The sequence below is a fragment of the Panulirus ornatus genome, chromosome 50 (genome assembly GCF_036320965.1).
Source record: "Panulirus ornatus isolate Po-2019 chromosome 50, ASM3632096v1, whole genome shotgun sequence".
In the NCBI taxonomy this organism is placed as follows: Eukaryota; Metazoa; Arthropoda; class Malacostraca; order Decapoda; family Palinuridae; genus Panulirus; species Panulirus ornatus.
Genome location: NC_092273.1, coordinates 29,904,336 through 29,926,466, shown reverse-complemented (window position 1 = coordinate 29,926,466; position 22,131 = coordinate 29,904,336). Strand labels below are relative to the sequence as shown.

At 45.9% G+C, this 22,131-nt stretch overlaps 1 protein-coding gene across 1 annotated transcript in view; it reads left to right on the top strand.

Moving 5' to 3' along the window:
* Positions 1 to 674: 674 nt before the first annotated feature.
* LOC139764703 (arrestin domain-containing protein 17-like) overlaps positions 675 to 22,131 on the top strand; it is a 395,778-nt gene continuing 374,321 nt past the window's right edge. Inside the window, exon 1 of the mRNA XM_071691592.1 lies at positions 675 to 1,153. The gene's annotated coding sequence lies outside the window, so the exon portion shown is untranslated. The remainder of the gene's footprint in view (positions 1,154 to 22,131) is intronic.

Here is a 22,131-nt window from a genome sequence, read left to right as displayed (position 1 = left end):
GTGTCTGTCGCGGGAACAGATCAAGCAAGACCCGTGTGCAGGATTTGTTGGTCGCCACCACGAACATATCTACGTCAGCCCCGCGCCTTCCGTATGGCTTCGTTCTGGTCAGTTATGCATCGTCCACACACCAACTGGTACGGAGGCGAGAGCCCCCGCTGGCTCTTGTCCTGTAAGCGGGCCGAGGTGGTAATACAGAGCTGTGATCATCCGCTGACACGGAGGGGAGCGGGAGGAAGAAGAGTTCTACAGAACACACAAGGCAAATTGTAGAACACGTCTTGAACATTCCGGAACGTTCACACTTCCGTCTTGATGAACCGGATGGGGAAGGGGGAGGGGTCCCCCTCCCCCTTTAACCCCCCCCCACTCTCCCAGGGCCACAGTGACGTCATCATAACCAAGGCAATACGCGAGACACAAACACTTGATGGGGCACCCCCCCAACCCCCCCTTCCCGTGCCCTACACAGGCTCCCGCTGGCTTTAGGGCATGACCGAAGGAGAGACAGAGAGGGAGGTACGATAAGGGATCGCCTGACGCTACAAACAGCAGCAGGGAAAAAGGGTGGTGGTGGTGGTGGTGGGTAACGAGGCCTGGCCCTTCGTGTTCTAGAAATGAGTAATTGTCGGAAGGAGTTTTAGTGACGTCGGCCCAGCTGTGGTGTGTGGACGCACGCCTCTGGCCCCCCCGCCCGTCCCTCTTCACTCCCGCTGACCGCCGGGGTTGGTCATGTGTCTGTGGTCTGGCCCTGTGGTGTGACCCGGCGGGGGACTGCCCCTCTGGTGTTTCTATACGCCTTCAGTGCCCGGTCATCCGTGTGCGTGCGTGTGCGTGTGCACGTGTGAAGGACTGAGTGGTGTCAGAAGTCCAGACACAGACGAACCGCTGCGAGGTTGGTGTAATGCGACGATATACCTCACACGAGACTCAGCCTTCTGGCTGCAGCTCGCTACACCAACACAGCCACAAATGGCCCTTCGTATGACGGCTCCGGCCGTAGGCGACATCGTCAGGGTAAAGACGCGACGAAGGGGACTGGATAGCACAGGACATGTAAACACCACCAGTAGTGCAGTGTGCCACATATTATGTGTTTTCTTTCATGGAATTACAACTGGGGAGTGTGAGGCTGTACTGCCGACCGTATAAGGTAAGTTGTACGTTTTCTGTTGTTGTGGGGAAAGTGGTGGTTGTATGTAGGGCAAGACACATGCGCCCACACCCACCAAGGCTGACCTCACCTGACAAACGACCCTTACCATAATGACCTTGTACCAACAAGTAGTCTACGAGAATTACCCTTAACCTAATATTGTTAATGTCATACACTATCCACCATCAAGTGCACACAGCTATACAAGCAAATGGCTTAGTTTTACCAATAGTTAAGTGTACGATTTATATATCATTGCAAAGCAGGCAACGGGAAAATATTAATGAGTTAATATAATGTTCACCATTACATACATAATGTATGACAACAACACACCACTAGAGCAATCCACTTGATGCTTAACTGTATATGCCATTATCTTCACCTACTCACCACTGATAACTTCTTGTATTTACGTGGAGGAACTTTTACACCCCAGTGGTACACTCCAGCTCGTGGCCCACTTAACTCTTACCCTCTGTCATTAATTGACAATTTACAATTACGACCTTCCAATTATGTAATGCCCCAAGTGCACATTCCAGCCCAATGAATAGCCTAATACATCGTTTTGTACGTTACTTTGGTACTTTAACACAAGCACACGTGCAAGTCTCGACTGCCCACTGGTTACGGTCCCGGGTTCGAGATCCGGACGGGGCAGGAACGGCTCACAGCCGCCCCAGCCGTTCGTTCTTCTTCCCTCTATATGGCTGGTTGACGAATGGGTATCTGGCGTAAGCTTGGTTATGTGTGTGTGTGTGTGTGTGTGTGTGTGTGTGTGTGTGTGTGGGTGTGTGTGTGTGTGTGTGGGTGTGTGTGTGTGTGTGTGTGTGTGTGTTAGAGTGCTTGCAAGCAGTGGGGTGCGTGAGGACGGCTCTTTCGGGAGGGGCAATTTGACACGCACTCACACGACGTCGCCACAACCCTTCTTGCTCACAGCAACACACTCTTCACAACACATTCCAACAACTCCCTGACACAGGCGCCCGCAACACACTCTTCACAACACATTCCAACAACTCCCTGACACAGGCGCCCGTAACACACTCTTCACAACACATTCCTACAACACCCTGACACAGGCGCCCGTAACACACTCTTCATAACACATTCCAACAACACCCTGACACAGGCGCCCGTAACACACTCTTCACAACACATTCCTACAACACCCTGACACAGGCGCCCGTAACACACTCTCCACAACACATTCCTACAACACCCTGACACAGGCGCCCGCAACACACTCTTCACAACACATTCCTACAACTCCCTGACACAGGCACCCGCAACACACTCTTCACATCACATTCCTACAACACCCTGACACAGGCGCCCGTAACACACTCTTCACAACACATTCCTACAACACCCTGACACAGGCACCCGCAACACACTCTTCACAACACATTCCTACAACACCCTGACACAGGCGCCCGTAACACACTCTTTACAACACATTCCTACAACACCCTGACACAGGCGCCCGTAACACACTCTTCACAACACATTCCTACAACACCCTGACACAGGCACCCGTAACACACTCTTCACAACACATTCCTACAACACCCTGACACAGGCGCCCGTAACACACTCTTCACAACACATTCCTACAACACCCTGACACAGGCGCCTGCAACAACCTGTGTTGTAACTTCCTCCCTGAGGCAGCAACAGTGTCCAGACATTCTCCTACAACCCTGGCTCATAACACTCCATTTGCAACGCTATATCTACAACCGACTCTCTACAACATCCTCCTCACGGTATACGTCTACAAACATGCTACAACCCACAACGCCCCATAACTAGTCTTCGTACATCACACTCCAATAAAATCCGCTACAAACCCTCCTAACACATCCTACCTACAACATCCTCCAAACACATCCTCGCCTACAACATCCTCCAACCACATCCCCCTTACAACACCCTCCAAAGACATCCCCCTAACAACACCCTCCAAACACATCCCCCCTCCAACGCCCTCCAACCACACCCCCCTTACAACACCCTCCAAAGACATCCCTGTACAACACCCTTCAAACACATACCCCCCTACAACAACCTCCAAACACATCCCCTCTACAACAACCTCCAAAAAATCCCCCCTTCGACACCCTCCAAACATAATCCCCCTACGACACCCAACAAACACATCCCCCTACAACACCCTCCAAACACATCCTCCTTACAGCACCCTCCAAACAAATCCCCCTCCAACGCCCTCCAACCACACCCCCCTTACAACACCCTCCAAACACATTCCCCCTCCAACACCCTCCAACCACATCCCCGTACAACACCCTTCAAACACCCCATCTACAACACCCTCCAAACACATCCCCCTTACAACCCCCTCCAACCACATCCCCTTTACAACCCCCTCCAACCACATCCCCCTTACAACACCCTCCAACCGCATCCCCGTACAACATCCTTCAAACACTCCCACCTAAAACACCCTCCAAACACACACCCCTTACAACACCCTCCAACCACACCCCCCTTACAATACCCTCCAAACATACCCCCCTTACAACATCCTGCAACCACATCCCCGTACAATACCCTCCAACCTACAACACCCTCCAAACACATCCCCCTTACAACACCCTCCAAACACATTCCCCTTACAACACCCTCCAAACACATCCCCTTACAACACCCTCCAAACACATCCCCCTTACAACACCCTCCAAACACATCCCCCCTCCAACACCCTCCAACCACAACCCCCTTACAACACCCTCCAAACAGAAACCCCTTACAACACCCTCCAACCACATCCCCCTTACAACACCCTCCAACCACACCCCCCTTACAACACCCTCCAAACACATCCCCCTTACAACACCCTCCAACCACATCCCCGTACAATACCCTCCAAACATTCCCCCCTACAACACCCTCCAAACAAATCCCCGTACAACACCCTCCAAACAAACCCTCCCTCAACTCACCCTCACTCCTCTCGGGGGCACTTCGCTCAGACGACCAGGCACAGAACTGTGTATCAGGAACGGAAATACGGCGCGACATTGCTCCTTCAAGTGCTACGGTGGAGGAATGGAACTCGCAAGGGGCAGGACGCCCCCAGACGACAGCCAGTGTGGCTCCTGCTCAGACCAGTGCACACAACGCGAGCTCGAAGGATGACCGAGATGACCCCAGCGAGGAGCACGGCACTTTATTAAGAAGTTACGGTGGCAGTGTCACACGCTCGGTAAAACATTAAGTTCCCGCAGTGTGAAGTGGCAGGCAGCAGAGTGCACGGTTCTGTGTGGATAGCTGGAGCAGTGATTGGAGCCTTTCGCTAAGGAAGGCGGGCCTCTAAACATGACATGTTCACCTACACCAGAAGTCTGGACTTGTAGCGCAACGAAATGACGGAAACGGAGGAAGCCCGGATGAACATTGTACACACGTTCATTACCAGAATTAGCAACGCCAGGAGAGGCACAGTGATCACTAAACACAGACGACGACAAATGAGGAGGCGACAATGAATCGCTGAACAGATTAGTAAGATGTGCTAAATAACCTGGTGAAGTGCAATACACACCCTCCTCCCTCTGGAGCAGTGGGAGGAGAACATCGCGTTAGTTCACGTGAAGAAACTACAACCCCAACTACAAACAACGAACCAAGGGTTGTAGGAGATTCCTCACAACCTTATAACACTAACTCGGATTTCTTATCTGGTGAATATCAGAGGGAACAAGGAAGAAATAAAAAGGATTGACCCACGTCGACAGAAGATCGGGATGTATATCAAATGATCCATGACCCAACGTGAGGTGGTCAGACAATGTACCAGTAGTCGTCCACAGACAGACAATGTACCAGTGGTCGTCCACAGACAGACAATGTACCAGTGGTCGTCCAAAGACAGACATTGTACCAGTGGTCGTCCACAGACAGACAATGTACCAGTGGTCGTCCACAGACAGACAATGTACCAGTGGTCGTCCACTGACAGACAATGTACCAGTGGTCGTCCACAGACAGACAATGTACCAGTGGTCGTCCACAGACAGACAATGTACCAGTGGTCGTCCACAGACAGACAATGTACCAGTGGTCGTCCACAGACAGACAATGTACCAGCAGTCGTCCACAGACAGACAATGTACCAGTGGTCGTCCACTGACAGACAATGTACCAGTGGTCGTCCACAGACAGACAATGTACCAGTGGTCGTCCACAGACAGACAATGTACCAGTGGTCGTCCACAGACAGACAATGTACCAGTGGTCGTCCACAGACAGACAATGTACCAGTGGTCGTCCACAGACAGACAATGTACCAGTGGTCGTCCACAGACAGACAATGTACCAGTGGTCGTCCACAGACAGACAATGTACCAGTAGTCGTCCACAGACAGACAATGTACCAGTGGTCGTCCACAGACAGACAATGTACCAGTGGTCGTCCACTGACAGACAATGTACCAGTGGTCGTCCACAGACAGACAATGTACCAGTGGTCGTCCACAGACAGACAATGTACCAGTGGTCGTCCACAGACAGACAATGTACCAGTGGCGTCCACAGACAGACAATGTACCAGTGGTCGTCCACAGACAGACAATGTACCAGTGGCGTCCACAGACAGACAATGTACCAGTGGTCGTCCACAGACAGACAATGTACCAGTGGTCGTCCACAGACAGACGATGTACCAGTGGTCGTCAAACAGACAGACAATGTACCAGTGGTCGTCCACAGACAGACAATGTACCAGTGGTCGTCCACAGACAGACAATGTACCAGTGGTCGTCCACAGACAGACATTGTACCAGTGGTCGTCCACAGACAGACAATGTACCAGTGGTCGTCCACAGACAGACAATGTACCAGTAGTCGTCCACAGACAGACAATGTACCAGTGGTCGTCCACAGACAGACAATGTACCAGTGGTCGTCCACAGACAGACAATGTACCAGTGGTCGTCCACAGACAGACAATGTACCAGTGGTCGTCCACAGACAGACAATGTACCAGTAGTCGTCCACAGACAGACAATGTACCAGTGGTCGTCCACAGACAGACAATGTACCAGTGGTCGTCCACAGACAGACAATGTACCAGTGGTCGTCCACAGACAGACATTGTACCAGTGGTCGTCCACAGACAGACAATGTACCAGTAGTCGTCCACAGACAGACAATGTACCAGTGGTCGTCCACAGACAGACAATGTACCAGTGGTCGTCCACAGACAGACAATGTACCAGTGGTCGTCCACAGACAGACTATGTACCAGTGGTCGTCCACAGACAGACAATGTACCAGTGGTCGTCCACAGACAGACAATGTACCAGTGGTCGTCCACAGACAGACAGACATCTGATTAACGTCTGTGGGGGTAGGGGGGGGTTGAGGAAAACCCAGGTTTTACTAATAACATCATCAGATTCACACTAACCAATTTGATTTTGAAGATAAAAACGTAAAGGTATCTAATTCTAGATTGGCTGGCTTTGCTAAACTGAGTCGGGTCGCTGGTAACGCAAACTGATTCAAAAAAGTTTATATATATCTGAAAATATTTGGTGTAACTTTAGAATTAAGGTAAGCCCCCCTTTGAAAGAATTATCATTCTAAGAAAGAAAACGGAGTAACGAAACGTATACACAACGCTGGTTGACTAGATGTTTTAATGATCAAATACGTACATGGTATCAAATACGTACATGGTATCAAATACGTATACATGGGATCAAATACGTACATTGTATCATATACGTACATGGTATCAAATACGTACATGACATCACATACGTACATGGCATCAAATACGTACATGGCATCAAATACGTACATGGCATCAAACACGTACATGGCATCAAATACGTACATGGCATCAAATACGTACATGGCATCAAATGCATCGAAAAATTAATCATCACAAAGAAGAATTTGAAGGGATTATTTCTAAGTCTGTGCAGAAGATACATAGAGAATTATTCTAATACTTATGGAAGAATCAAAAAGAATATTAGCGATACAAATTGGCACCTAGCACTACAAAATGGTATCTTAAGAAGCTAAAGACATTGCTTTCTTAGTAAGAATGTATATTGAAATGATGCTTCCTTTCTTAGGAAGAATGTATATTGAAATGATGTATCCTTTCTTAGGAAGAATGTATATTGAAAAGATGTATCCTTTCTTAGGAAGAATGTATATTGAAATGATGTATCCTTTCTTCGTAAGAATGTATAATACAATGATGTATCCTTTCTTAGTAAGAATATATAATACAATGATGTTTCCTTTCTTAGTAAGAATGTATAATGCAATGATGTATCCTTTCTTAGTAAGAATGTATAATACAATGATGTATTCTTTCTTAGTAAGAATGTATACTGAGATGATGTTTATCATCCAAGGTACCTCAAGCACACCACAAAACACAAGAAGCACAAAACCTACTAACAAGCAAATCTGTCAAAATTTCGAAATCCATAACATCGAAGTTAACAAAATATTTCAAAAAAATTAGTCAATTTTTTTGTGTATTTCAGCTGGATCTAGTGACCTTCTCTGCCACAAATGTTGATATAAAGAAGCCGATAAATAGCATTACTGATCATCGATCCATTTAACAAAACTCGACAACAATGGAAAGTTCCACAATACTACTGACAATAACATAAAATTTACACACACAACAAATAAATAGAAATGGAATTTGAATTAATCCCGGGTTTCAGGTATACTTGAAACTCCCGTAGGAAGAAACTTTTTGTAAAGAGCAGCCAAGGAGGGTTTAACTATCTCATTCTTCCCACCTCCATCAGTGTTCTGTGATAAAACTTATACCTGCTGATTTATTTACTTTCATACCATTTAATAGTGACAGTATATATCAATCTGTTATTTCAATATGTTGCACAACGTTTTCTTCTCTTTGCATTGGAAATAGATTCGGGACTTGAATTGTATCTTCATTAACACAGATGATTCGTTATCTTGAACCAAGTCCTCATTTTTTTCTTTTTTGTAATCAATGGCCTACTTGATTGCCTAATTACTGATTACTTCTAAAATTGCAATAAAACTTCAAAGTTTCTTTTGCTATTTTCAGCAAAATACGCTTCATAATGACGTTGCCCTGATGCAGAAATCTCCTAGTTTCTCCAGGCACATTTACGTAATCAGTTCTGTCATGTTCGATATTTTTGAGTTCCTATGATTACAAACAGTTCTTGAAGTCATCGCTCCACCACCTCAGCCTCGTCTCGGGACAAGACCATTTTGAACGCACTAGCACTCGTGTTCACATGTTCCCTCCACTGCTTTGAAAGTATTACAGACTCTTTTCCAAGCAACGTGTTACCGTTTTCATTAATCATATCATCCCGGTTTGCTCGTCAAGAGCAATGCAAAGACCAAATGAAAAAGTTGCAAGTTCAAAATCTGGTATTTCTTCGCGACTTTTGTCTCTGACCAGTGTTACAAGCTAGGATGAGGTTTACCTCAAAAGTCATTTCAAGGACATCACCTGTACCAAAATGTTCCTCTATTTCAACATTACGAACGAGAACCAAATCTAATATGATCTCACCTTGAGTTGGTTTCTCAAGTGACTGCGTTCGGTCAGTATCAAGCAAATCTGGGTCTACAGAGCCCACGCCTCGTGTTGATGGAAAGGTAATCACTTCAATTACATGATGTGTAAAGTCTCCCACTGTGATCGAATCTTGTTCATTACAAATTTCTGCTCACTTACCAAAGAGTCTTTGCATCTGGTGTCTTTGCTGGAGGACTATACACCAATCCTACCAATATTTCTTGACGAAGATTAATTTTAACAAAGATTGAGACGATTTCGTCCACAGATACAACTTTTCTCGATCGGGATTAAGATGCGCTTTGAGAAGGAGCAAGTCACCTCTGCTTTTATTATCCCTATCACTGATACATAAAGTGTACCCAAGTACTATGCATATTTGGCGAGGACACATCTCTCGTTTTCGAAATGTAACCAAGATTCCGAATCATATAATTTTCTTCCAAAACAACCGTCTCTAACTCTGAAGAAAAAAACTTACTAACGCTTCGTGTATTAACATGAAATATTCTGACATATGAGCGAGTCTTTTTGTCAACGGTGCGCGCGTGTGTGTGTGTGTGTGTGTGTGTGTGTGTGTGTGTTGCTGTGGGAACAGGGGAACCGTCTACCTGAACTGTAACTGACCTGGTCTGCCTTCCTCTCATGTACTACCTACAAGACTTGAAGGACCATGACACACACACACACACACACACACACACACTCACACACACACACACACACACACACACACACACACACACACACACACACAATTCGGCTTATTTCGATAAACTTACAGAGTTAAGGATGCGATATCCATAGGGGATATGTTTACAATGATCAATAAGAAAAAGAAATTAAGAAGGGTCGTTTGCCGTGACAAAGAACGTGATAGTTTGTGACAAAGAAAACTCGGTGTGGTTTCCACGCGAGGTTCAACACTTCCCTCTTCGTCGCCACAAGTCCCAGAACCGCTGGAGGGAGGGAGTGAATCCGGACACATCTGGGTCACACGACCCTTGTAGACGCGCTCCACACGGGTTACACGACCCTTGTAGACGTGCTCCACACGGGTTACACGACCCTTGTAGACGTGCTCCACACGGGTTACACGACCCTTGTAGACGTGCTCCACACGGGTTACACGACCCTTGTAGACGTGCTCCACACGGGTTACACGACCCTTGTAGACGTGCTCCACACGGGTTACACGACCCTTGTAGACGTACTCCACACGGGTTACACGACCCTTGTAGACGTGTTCCACACGGGTCACACGACCCTTGTAGACGTGCTCCACACGGGTTACACGACCCTTGTAGACGTGCTCCACACAGGTTACACGACCCTTGTAGACGTACTCCACACGGGTTACACGACCCTTGTAGACGTGCTCCACACGGGTTACACGACCCTTGTAGACGTGCTCCACACGGGTTACACGACCCTTGTAGACGTACTCCACACGGGTTACACGACCCTTGTAGACGTGCTCCACACGGGTTACACGACCCTTGTAGACGTGCTCCACACGGGTTACACGACCCTTGTAGACGTGCTCCACACAGGTTACATGACCCTTGTAGACGTGCTCCACACGGGTTACACGACCCTTGTAGACGTGCTCCACACGGTTTATACGACCCTTGTAGACGTGCTCCACACGGGTTACATGACCCTTGTAGACGTGCTCCACACGGGTTACACGACCCTTGTAGACGTGCTCCACACGGGTTACACGACCCTTGTAGACGTGCTCCACACGGGTTACACGACCCTTGTAGACGTGCTCCACACGGGTTACACGACCCTTGTAGACGTACTCCACACGGGTTACACGACCCTTGTAGACGTGTTCCACACGGGTCACACGACCCTTGTAGACGTGCTCCACACGGGTTACACGACCCTTGTAGACGTGCTCCACACAGGTTACACGACCCTTGTAGACGTACTCCACACGGGTTACACGACCCTTGTAGACGTGCTCCACACGGGTTACACGACCCTTGTAGACGTGCTCCACACGGGTTACACGACCCTTGTAGACGTACTCCACACGGGTTACACGACCCTTGTAGACGTGCTCCACACGGGTTACACGACCCTTGTAGACGTGCTCCACACGGGTTACACGACCCTTGTAGACGTGCTCCACACAGGTTACATGACCCTTGTAGACGTGCTCCACACGGGTTACACGACCCTTGTAGACGTGCTCCACACGGTTTATACGACCCTTGTAGACGTGCTCCACACGGGTTACATGACCCTTGTAGACGTGCTCCACACGGGTTACACGACCCTTGTAGACGTGCTCCACACGGGTTACACGACCCTTGTAGACGTGCTCCACACGGGTTACACGACCCTTGTAGACGTGCTCCACACGGGTTACATGACCCTTGTAGACGTGCTCCACACGGGTTACACGACCCTTGTAGACGTGCTCCACACGGGTTACACGACCCTTGTAGACGTGCTCCACACAGGTTACACGACCCTTGTAGACGTGCTCCACATGGGTTACATGACCCTTGTAGACGTGCTCCACACGGGTTACACGACCCTTGTAGACGTGCTCCACACGGTTTATACGACCCTTGTAGACGTGCTCCACACGGGTTACATGACCCTTGTAGACGTGCTCCACACGGGTTACACGACCCTTGTAGACGTGCTCCACACGGGTTACACGACCCTTGTAGACGTGCTCCACACGGGTTACACGACCCTTGTAGACGTGCTCCACACGGGTTACATGACCCTTGTAGACGTGCTCCACACGGGTTACATGACCCTTGTAGACGTGCTCCACACGGGTTACACGACCCTTGTAGACGTGCTCCACACGGATTACACGACCCTTGTAGACGTGCTCCACACGGGTTACACGACCCTTGTAGACGTGCTCCACACGGTTTATACGACCCTTGTAGACGTGCTCCACACGGGTTACACGACCCTTGTAGACGTGCTCCACACGGTTTATACGACCCTTGTAGACGTGCTCCACACCTGAACGGTTGGAGTCGGTCGGTCACTACCACTTGGTCTTGTAATCACCTCACTGCGTCAGGAGGGAGGAGGAGGAGGAATAGGAGGAGGTCCGTATGCCTATCGTCACTGAGAAGCCCCTTTGCGAACGCCACGGTCACTTCCTCCTTCCTGTGTGACAGTGTAGCTGTTAAGGATGTCACTATGAGGGCTTTGTGGTTGGTTCCCCTCAAACCCACAGCAGATCTTCGTAGTTTTCCTCTCCACCCCCGCGACCTGGTGGGCAGAGCGCCCACAACAACACAGTGGGCAGTAGTATTTCAGGGCAGGTCGTACGTACACGTACGTTCTGACGAGTACACATGGCACGGGGGCGTCGTACTACCTCATCACGTGCTGCACGCAGAGAGGCAGTGATGCACGTGACGTGATGTGACGTGTGCGTTCAGCCCAGGTCAGGAGGTGGCTCCTAACAGCTGGTTTACCACTGGCATGCTGGCGTGCCCTCTGGTCACACTAGGTCAAACTAGTGGGTCTTTAGCTTTCGTCACGCTCATTACCTGGTACCTGCGATGCGTCAGTGACGCTTTGCTGGCTGACGCCCGCGCGTACAGCTGCTAAAGCTGTGTCGTGTGGAATGCCCTCCTCAGATCGACCGAGCAAGTCTCGTAGACGATGATGTGTGTGTGTGTGTGTGTGTGTGTGTGTGTGTGTGTGTTGTGCAGCTCCAGTGGTCCCTGCCAAGAAGGATACAGAACCACAGAGAGGTCCCTGAGGGACCCCACAGGAGGTACACCTCAGGCGTCTTGAGAGGAGGGGACGGACGGACGCCCTCTGTGGCCGGGGTTTTGAGGTAATCCAACCAAACCATGTAGTTAGGGATACTCTTCATCTTAGCTTAAAGAGGCAACTTACAAAGACGGTGTGATTGATCAGGTCGAAGCCTTTGCTGAAATCATACATATGATGGATGAGAACATTTTCCCCTGGTTGGTCAAGAACAGATAACATATCGTGAGCGAGGTGCACAAAATGGTGGGTCGTGATGGAGATCTTTATGTCCCCATATTGTCCAGGGTCAATACGAGGCTCAATGTCACAGACATTATTTCTGGGACGGCAAAGGTTCCTAAAACCTTTGAAAAATAAGGTTGGAGTCAGGGATACTGGCTGACCTTATCAAGAGGGGAAACTTAGTTATACGGGTCTGTTAGAGGAACACTCACTTCAGTGGTTAACTCTCTGATAAGGCGGAGGGGTAACACGTAAGGCCACACGTTTGGCGACGTCCTACAGGGGAGGATGGATGTGTTGGAAATGAGATGTTTGAGGACAATATGTGGTGTGAGGTGGTTTGATGGAGTAAGTAATGAAAAGGTAAGAGAGATGTGTTGGAAATATAAAGAGCGTGGTTGAGGGAGGAGAAGAGGGTGTTTTGAAATGGTTTAGTCACATGGAGAGAATGAGTGAGGAAAGATTGACCAAGAGGATATATGTGTCAGAGGAGGAGGGAACGAGATGTGGGAGACCAAATTGGAGGTGGAAGGATGGAGTGAAAAACATTTTGTGCGATTGGGGCCTGAACCTACAGGAGGGTGAAAGGCTTGCAAAGAATAGAGTGAATTGGAACGATGTGGTATACCGGAGTCGACGCGCTGTCAATGGATTGAACCAGCGCATGTGAAGCGTCTGGAGTAAACCATGGAAAGTTTTGTGGGGCCTGGATGTGGAAAGGGAGCTGCGGTTTCAGCGCATTATACATGACAGCTAGAGACTGAGCGTGAACGGATGTGGCCTTTGTTGTCTTTTCCTGGCGCTACCTCGCGCGCGCGCGGGGGGAGAGGGGTGCCATTTCAAGTGTGGCGCGGTGGCGGCGAGAATAGATGAAGGCATCAAGTATGAATATGTACATGTGTATATATGTATTTGTCTGTGTATGTATATCATGTATAATTTGAAATGTATAGGTTGTATATGTGTGTGTGTGGGCGTGTATGTATATACATGTGTATGTGGGTGGGTTGGGCCATTCTTTCGTCTGTTTTCTTACGCTACCTCGACAACGCAGGAGACAGCGACAAAGTGTACTAATATGAATAAACATATAAATATATATATATATATATATATATATATATATATATATATATATATATATAACATACAAACCTCCAACAGCCAGGATCGAACCCGGGACCCCTGTGCCACAGGCGGGAATGGTACCGCTAGGCTATGGGCCTGGCTAATAGGAAATAACTATTCAAATACTATGGAAGATTGTATGTTCTATGAAGGTGCACGTTCATATGCACTATATTCGTATTCATATACCTCCGCGTTGTACAGTTAGGTTAGGTAAAATGCTATCTGCTGGGCATGTGCGTCTGTTGGGAAATAACCGTTGTAGACCCCGTTGCTCACCAATGTGAGACGAAGGGTATTCGAGTACATATTATTCGAATAGGCATTTCATATTAAACAGGTCCAGAGCCTAGCGGTAGTATTCTCGCCTGTGGCACAGGGGTCCTGGGTTCGATCCTGGCTCTTGGAGATTTGTATGTTGTATGAAGGTGCGCGTTCATATGCACTATATTCGTATATATATGAATATATATATATATATATATTTTTTTTTTTTTTTTTTTTTTTTTATACTTTGTCGCTGTCTCCCGCGTTTGCGAGGTAGCGCAAGGAAACAGACGAAAGAAATGGCCCAAACCCCCCCCCCCCCCATACACATGTACATACACACGTCCACACACGCAAATATACATACCTACACAGCTTTCCATGGTTTACCCCAGACGCTTCACATGCCTTGATTCAATCCACTGACAGCACGTCAACCCCTGTATACCACATGACTCCAATTCACTCTATTCCTTGCCCTCCTTTCACCCTCCTGCATGTTCAGGCCCCGATCACACAAAATCTTTTTCACTCCATCTTTCCACCTCCAATTTGGTCTCCCTCTTCTCCTCGTTCCCTCCACCTCCGACACATATATCCTCTTGGTCAATCTCTCCTCACTCATTCTCTCCATGTGCCCAAACCATTTCAAAACACCCTCTTCTGCTCTCTCAACCACGCTCTTTTTATTTCCACACATCTCTCTTACCCTTACGTTACTTACTCGATCAAACCACCTCACACCACACATTGTCCTCAAACATCTCATTTCCAGCACATCCATCCTCCTGCGCACATCTCTATCCATAGCCCACGCCTCGCAACCATACAACATTGTTGGAACCACTATTCCCTCAAACATACCCATTTTCGCTTTCCGAGATAATGTTCTCGACTTCCACACATTTTTCAAGGCTCCCAAAATTTTCGCCCCCTCCCCCACCCTATGATCCACTTCCGCTTCCATGGTTCCATCCGCTGCCAGATCCACTCCCAGATATCTAAAACACTTCACTTCCTCCAGTTTTTCTCCATTCAAACTCACCTCCCAATTGACTTGACCCTCACCCCTACTGTACCTAATAACCTTGCTCTTATTCACATTTACTCTCAACTTTCTTCTTCCACACACTTTACCAAACTCAGTCACCAGCTTCTGCAGTTTCTCACATGAATCAGCCACCAGCGCTGTATCATCAGCGAACAACAACTGACTCACTTCCCAAGCTCTCTCATCCCCAACAGACTTCATACTTGCCCCTCTTTCCAGGACTCTTGCATTTACCTCCCTTACAACCCCATCCATAAACAAATTAAACAACCATGGAGACATCACACACCCCTGCCGCAAACCTACATTCACTGAGAACCAATCACTTTCCTCTCTTCCTACACGTACACATGCCTTACATCCTCGATAAAAACTTTTCACTGCTTCTAACAACTTGCCTCCCACACCATATATTCTTAATACCTTCCACAGAGCATCTCTATCAACTCTATCATATGCCTTCTCCAGATCCATAAATGCTACATACAAATCCATTTGCTTTTCTAAGTATTTCTCACATACATTCTTCAAAGCAAACACCTGATCCACACATCCTCTACCACTTCTGAAACCGCACTGCTCTTCCCCAATCTGATGCTCTGTACATGCCTTCACCCTCTCGATCAATACCCTCCCATATAATTTACCAGGAATACTCAACAAACTTATACCTCTGTAATTTGAGCACTCACTCTTATCCCCTTTGCCTTTGTACAATGGCACTATGCACGCATTCCGCCAATCCTCAGGCACCTCACCATGAGTCATACATACATTAAATAACCTTACCAACCAGTCAACAATACAGTCACCCCCTTTTTTAATAAATTCCACTGCAATACCATCCAAACCTGCTGCCTTGCCGGCTTTCATCTTCCGCAAAGCTTTTACTACCTCTTCTCTGTTTACCAAATCATTTTCCCTAACCCTCTCACTTTGCACACCACCTCGACCAAAACACCCTATATCTGCCACTCTGTCATCAGACACATTCAACAAACCTTCAAAATACTCATTCCATCTCCTTCTCACATCACCGCTATATATATATATATATATATATATATATATATATATATATATATATATATATATATATATATATATATATATATTCATTTATTTTGCTTTGTCGCTGTCTCCCGCGTTAGCGAGGTAGCGCAAGGAAACAGACGAAAGAATGGCCCAACCCACCCACATACACATGAATATACATACACGTGCACACGCGCAAATATACATACCTATACATCTCAACATATACATATATATACACACAGACATATACATATATAAACATGTACATAATTCATACTGTCTGCCTTTATTCATTCCCATCGCCACCATACCAAACATGAAATAAAAACCCCCTCCCCTCTCATGTGTGCGAGGTAGCGCTAGGAAAGGACAACAAAGGCAACATTCGTTCACACACATTCTCTAGCTGTTATGTAATTATGCACCGAAACCACAGCTTCCTTTCCACATACAGGCTCCAGAGAACTTTCCATGGTTTACCCCAGACGCTTCACATGCCTTGGTTCAATCCATTGACAGCACGTCGATCCGGTATACCACATAGTTCCAATTCACTCTATTCCTTGCATGCCTTTCACCCTCCTGCATGTTCAGGCCCTGATCATTCAAAATCTTTTTCACTCCATCTTTCCACCTCCAATTTGGTCTCCCACTTCTCCTCGTTCCCTCCACCTCAGACACATATATCCTCTTGGTCAATCTCTCCTCACTCATTCTCTCCATGTGACCAAACCATTTCAAAGCACCCTCCTCTGCTCTCTCAACCACACTCTTTTTAGTACCACACATCTCTCTTACCCTATCATTACTTACTCGATCAAACCACTCACGCCACATATTGTCCTCAAACATCTCATTTCCAGGACATCCACCCTCCTCCGCACAACTCTATCAATACCCCACACCCCGCAACCATATAGCACTGTTGGAACCATTGTTCCTTCAAACATATATATATATATATATATATATATATATATATATATATATATATATATATATATATATATATATATATATATATATATATATATATATATATATATATATATATATATATATATATATATATAAAATATATATATATATATATATATATATATATATATATATATATATATATATTTTTTTTTATACTTTGTCGCTGTCTCCCGCGTTTGCGAGGTAGCGCAAGGAAACAGACGAAAGAAATGGCCCAACCCACCCCCATACACATGTATATACATACGTCCACACACGCAAATATACATACCTACACAGCTTTCCATGGTTTACCCCAGACGCTTCACATGCCTTGATTCAATCCACTGACAGCACGTCAACCCCGGTATACCACATCGCTCCAATTCACTCAATTCCTTGCCCTCCTTTCACCCTCCTGCATGTTCAGGCCCCGATCACACAAAATCTTTTTCACTCCATCTTTCCACCTCCAATTTGGTCTCCCTCTTCTCCTTGCTCCCTCCACCTCCGACACATATATCCTCTTGGTCAATCTTTCCTCACTCATCCTCTCCATGTGCCCAAACCACTTCAAAACACCCTCTTCTGCTCTCTCAACCACGCTCTTTTTATTTCCACACATCTCTCTTACCCTTACGTTACTCACTCGATCAAACCACCTCACACCACACATTGTCCTTAAACATCTCATTTCCAGCACATCCATCCTCCTGCGCACAACTCCATCCATAGCCCACGCCCCGCAACCATACAACATTGTTGGAACCACTATTCCTTCAAACATACCCATTTTTGCTTTCCGAGATAATTGTCTCGACTTCCACACATTCTTCAAGGCCCCCAAGAATTTTCGCCCCCTCCCCCACCCTATGATCCACTTCCGCTTCCATGATTCCATCCGCTGCCAGATCCACTCCCAGATATCCAAAACACTTCACTTCCTCCAGTTTTTCTCCAATCAAACTCACCTCCCAATTGACTTGACCCTCAACACTACTGTACCTAATAACCTTGCTCTTATTCACATTTACTCTTAACTTTCTTCTTCCACACACTTTACCAAACTCAGTCACCAGCTTCTGCAGTTTCTCACATGAATCAGCCACCAGCGCTGTATCATCAGCGAACAACAACTGACTCACTTCCCAAGCTCTCTCATCCCCAACAGACTTCATACTTGCCCCTCTTTCCAAAACTCTTGCATTTACCTCCCTAACAACCCCATCCATAAACAAATTAAACAACCATGGAGACATCACACACCCCTGCCGCAAACCTATATTCACTGAGAACCAATCACTTTCCTCTCTTCCTACACGTACACATGCCTTACATCCTCGATAAAAACTTTTCACTGCTTCTAACAACTTTCCTCCCACACCATATATTCTTAATACCTTCCACAGAGCATCTCTATCAACTCTATCATATGCCTTCTCCAGATCCATAAATGCTACATACAAATCCATTTGCTTTTCTAAGTATTTCTCACATACATTCTTCAAAGCAAACACCTGATCCACACATCCTCTACCACTTCTCTTCCCCAATCTGATGCTCTGTACATGCCTTCACCCTCTCAATCAATACCCTCCCATATAATTTACCAGGAATACTCAACAAACTTTTACCTCTGTAATATATATATATATATATATATATATATATATATATATATATATATATATATATATATATATATATATATATATATATATATATATATATATATATATATATATATATATATATATATATATATATATATATATATATATATATATATATATAATATATATATATATATATGTATATATATATATATATATATATATATATATATATATATATATATATATATATATATATATATATATATATATATATTTATGGATGGGGTTGTTTGGGAGGTGAATGCAAGAGTTTTGGAAAGAGGGGCAAGTATGAAGTCTGTTGGGGATGAGAGAGCTTGGGAAGTGAGTCAGTTGTTGTTCGCTGATGATACAGCGCTGGTGGCTGATTCATGTGAGAAACTGCAGAAGCTGGTGACTGAGTTTGGTAAAGTGTGTGAAAGAAGAAAGTTAAGAGTAAATGTGAATAAGAGCAACGTTATTAGGTAAAGTAGGGTTGAGGGTCAAGTCAATTGGGAGGTGAGTTTGAATGGAGAAAAACTGGAGGAAGTAAAGTGTTTTAGATATCTGGGAGTGGATCTGGCAGCGGATGGAACCATGGAAGCGGAAGTGGATCATAGCATGGGGGAGGGGGCGAAAATTCTGGGAGCCTTGAAGAATGTGTGGAAGTCGAGAACATTATCTCGGAAAGCAAAAATGGGTATGTTTGAAGGAATAGTGGTTCCAACAATGTTGTATGGTTGCGAGGCGTGGGCTATGGATAGAGTGGTGCGCAGGAGGATGGATGTGCTGGAAATGAGATGTTTGAGGACAATGTGTGGTGTGAGGTGGTTTGATCGAGTAAGTAACGTAAGGGTAAGAGAGATGTGTGGAAATAAAAAGAGCGTGGTTGAGAGAGCAGAAGAGGGTGTTTTGAAATGCTTTGGACACATGGAGAGAATGAGTGAGGAAAGATTGACCAAGAAGATATATGTGTCGGAGGTGGAGGGAACGAGAAGTGGGAGACCAAATTGGAGGTGGAAAGATGGAGTGAAAAAGATTTTGTGTGATCGGGGCCTGAACATGCAGGAGGGTGAAAGGAGAGCAAGGAATAGAGTGAATTGGAGCGATGTGGTATACCGGGGTTGACGTGCTGTCAGTGGATTGAATCAGGGCATCTGAAGCGTCTGGGGTAAACCATGGAAAGCTGTGTAGGTATGTATATTTGTGTGTGTGGACGTATGTATATACATGTGTATGGGGGTGGGTTGGGCCATTTCTTTCCTCTGTTTCCTTGCGCTACCTCGCAAACGCGGGAGACAGCGACAAAGCAAAAAAAAAAAAAAAATATATATATTTCATTTTTTTCATTCATACTATTCGCCATATCCCGCATTAGCGAGGTAGCGTTAAGAACAGAGGACTGAGCCTTTGAGGGAATATCCCCACCTGCCCCCTTCTCTGTTCCTGCTTTTAGGAAAAAAAAAGAAAAATGAAAGGGAAGGATTTCCAGCCCCCCCGCTCATATATATATATATATATATATATATATATATATATATATATATATATATATATATATATATTGAGTGGGAGATGTATAAAAGAAAGAGACAGGAGGTCAAGAGAAAGGTGCAAGAGGTGAAAAAGAGGGCAAATGAGAGTTGGGGTGAGAGAGTATCATTAAATCTTAGGGAGAATAAAATGATGTTCTGGAAGGAGGTAAATAAAGTGCGTAAGACAAGGGAGCAAATGGGAACTTCAGTGAAGGGCGCAAATCGGGAGGTGATAACAAGTAGAGGTGATGTGAGAAGGAGATGGAGTGAGTATTTTGAAGGTTTGTTCAATGTGTTTGATGATAGAGTGGCAGATATAGGGTGTTTTGGTCGAGGTGGTGTGCAAAGTGAGAGGGTTAAGGAAAAGGATTTGGTAACCAGAGATGAGGTAGTAAAAGCTTTGCGGAAGATGAAAGCCGGCAAGGCAACAGGTTTGGATGGTATTGCAGTGTAATTTATTAAAAAAGGAGGTGACTGTATTGTTGACTGGTTGGTAAGGTTATTTAATGTATGTATGACTGAGGACTGGCGGAATGCGTGCATAGTGCCATTGTACAAAGGCAAAGGGGATGAGAGTGAGTGCTCAAATTACAGAGGTATAAATTTGTTGAGTATTCCTGGTAAATCATATGGGAGGGTATTCATTGAGAGTGTGAAGGCATGTACAGAGCATCAGGTTGGGGAAGAGCAGTGTGGTTTCAGAAGTGGTAGAGGATGTGTGGATCAGGTGTTTGCTTTGAAGAATGTATGTGAGAAATACTTAGAAAAGCAAATGAATTTGTATTTAGCATTTACGGATCAGGAGAAGGCATATGATAGAGTTCATAGAGATGCTCTGTGGAAGGTATTAAGAATATATGGTGTGGGAGGTAAGTTGTTGGAAGCAGTGAAAAGTTTTTATCGAGGATGTAAGGCATGTGTACGTGTTGGAAGAGAGGAAAGTGATTGGTTCGCAGTAAATGTAGGTTTGCAGCAGGGGTGTGTGATGTCTCCATGGTTGTTTAATTTGTTTATGGATGGGGTTGTTAGGGAGGTGAATGCAAGAGTTTTGGAAAGGGGCAAGTATGAAGTCTGTTGTGCATGAGAGAGCTTGGGAAGTGAGTCAGTTGCTGTTCGCTGATGATACAGCGCTGGTGGCTGATTCATGTGAGAAACTGCAGAAGCTGGTGACTGAGTTTGGTAAAGTGTGTGAAAGAAGAAAGTTAAGAGTAAATGTGAATAAGAGCAAGGTTATTAGGTACAGTAGGATTGAGGGTCAAGTCAATTGGGAGATAAGTTTGAATGGAGAAAAACTGGAGGAAGTAAAGTGTTTTAGATATCTGGGAGTGGATCTGGCAGCGGATGGAACCATAAAAGCGGAAGAGGATCATAGGGTGGGGGAGGGGGCGAAAATCCTGGGAGCCTTGAAGAATGTGTGGAAGTCGAGAACATTATCTCCGAAAGCAAAAATGGGTATGTTTGAAGTAATAGTGGTTCCAACAATGTTGTATGGTTGCGAGGCGTGGGCTATGGATAGAGTTGTGCGCAGGAGGGTGGATGTGCTGGAAATGATATGTTTGAGGACAATGTGTGGTGTAAGGTGGTTTGATCGAGTGAGTAACGTAAGGGTAAGAGAGATGTGTGGAAATAAAAAGAGCGTGGTTGAGAGAGCAGAAGAGGGTGTTTTGAAATGCTTTGGACACATGGAGAGAATGAGTGAGGAAAGATTGACCAAGAAGATATATGTGTCGGAGGTGGAGGGAACGAGGAGAAGTGGGAGACCAAATTGGAGGTGGAAA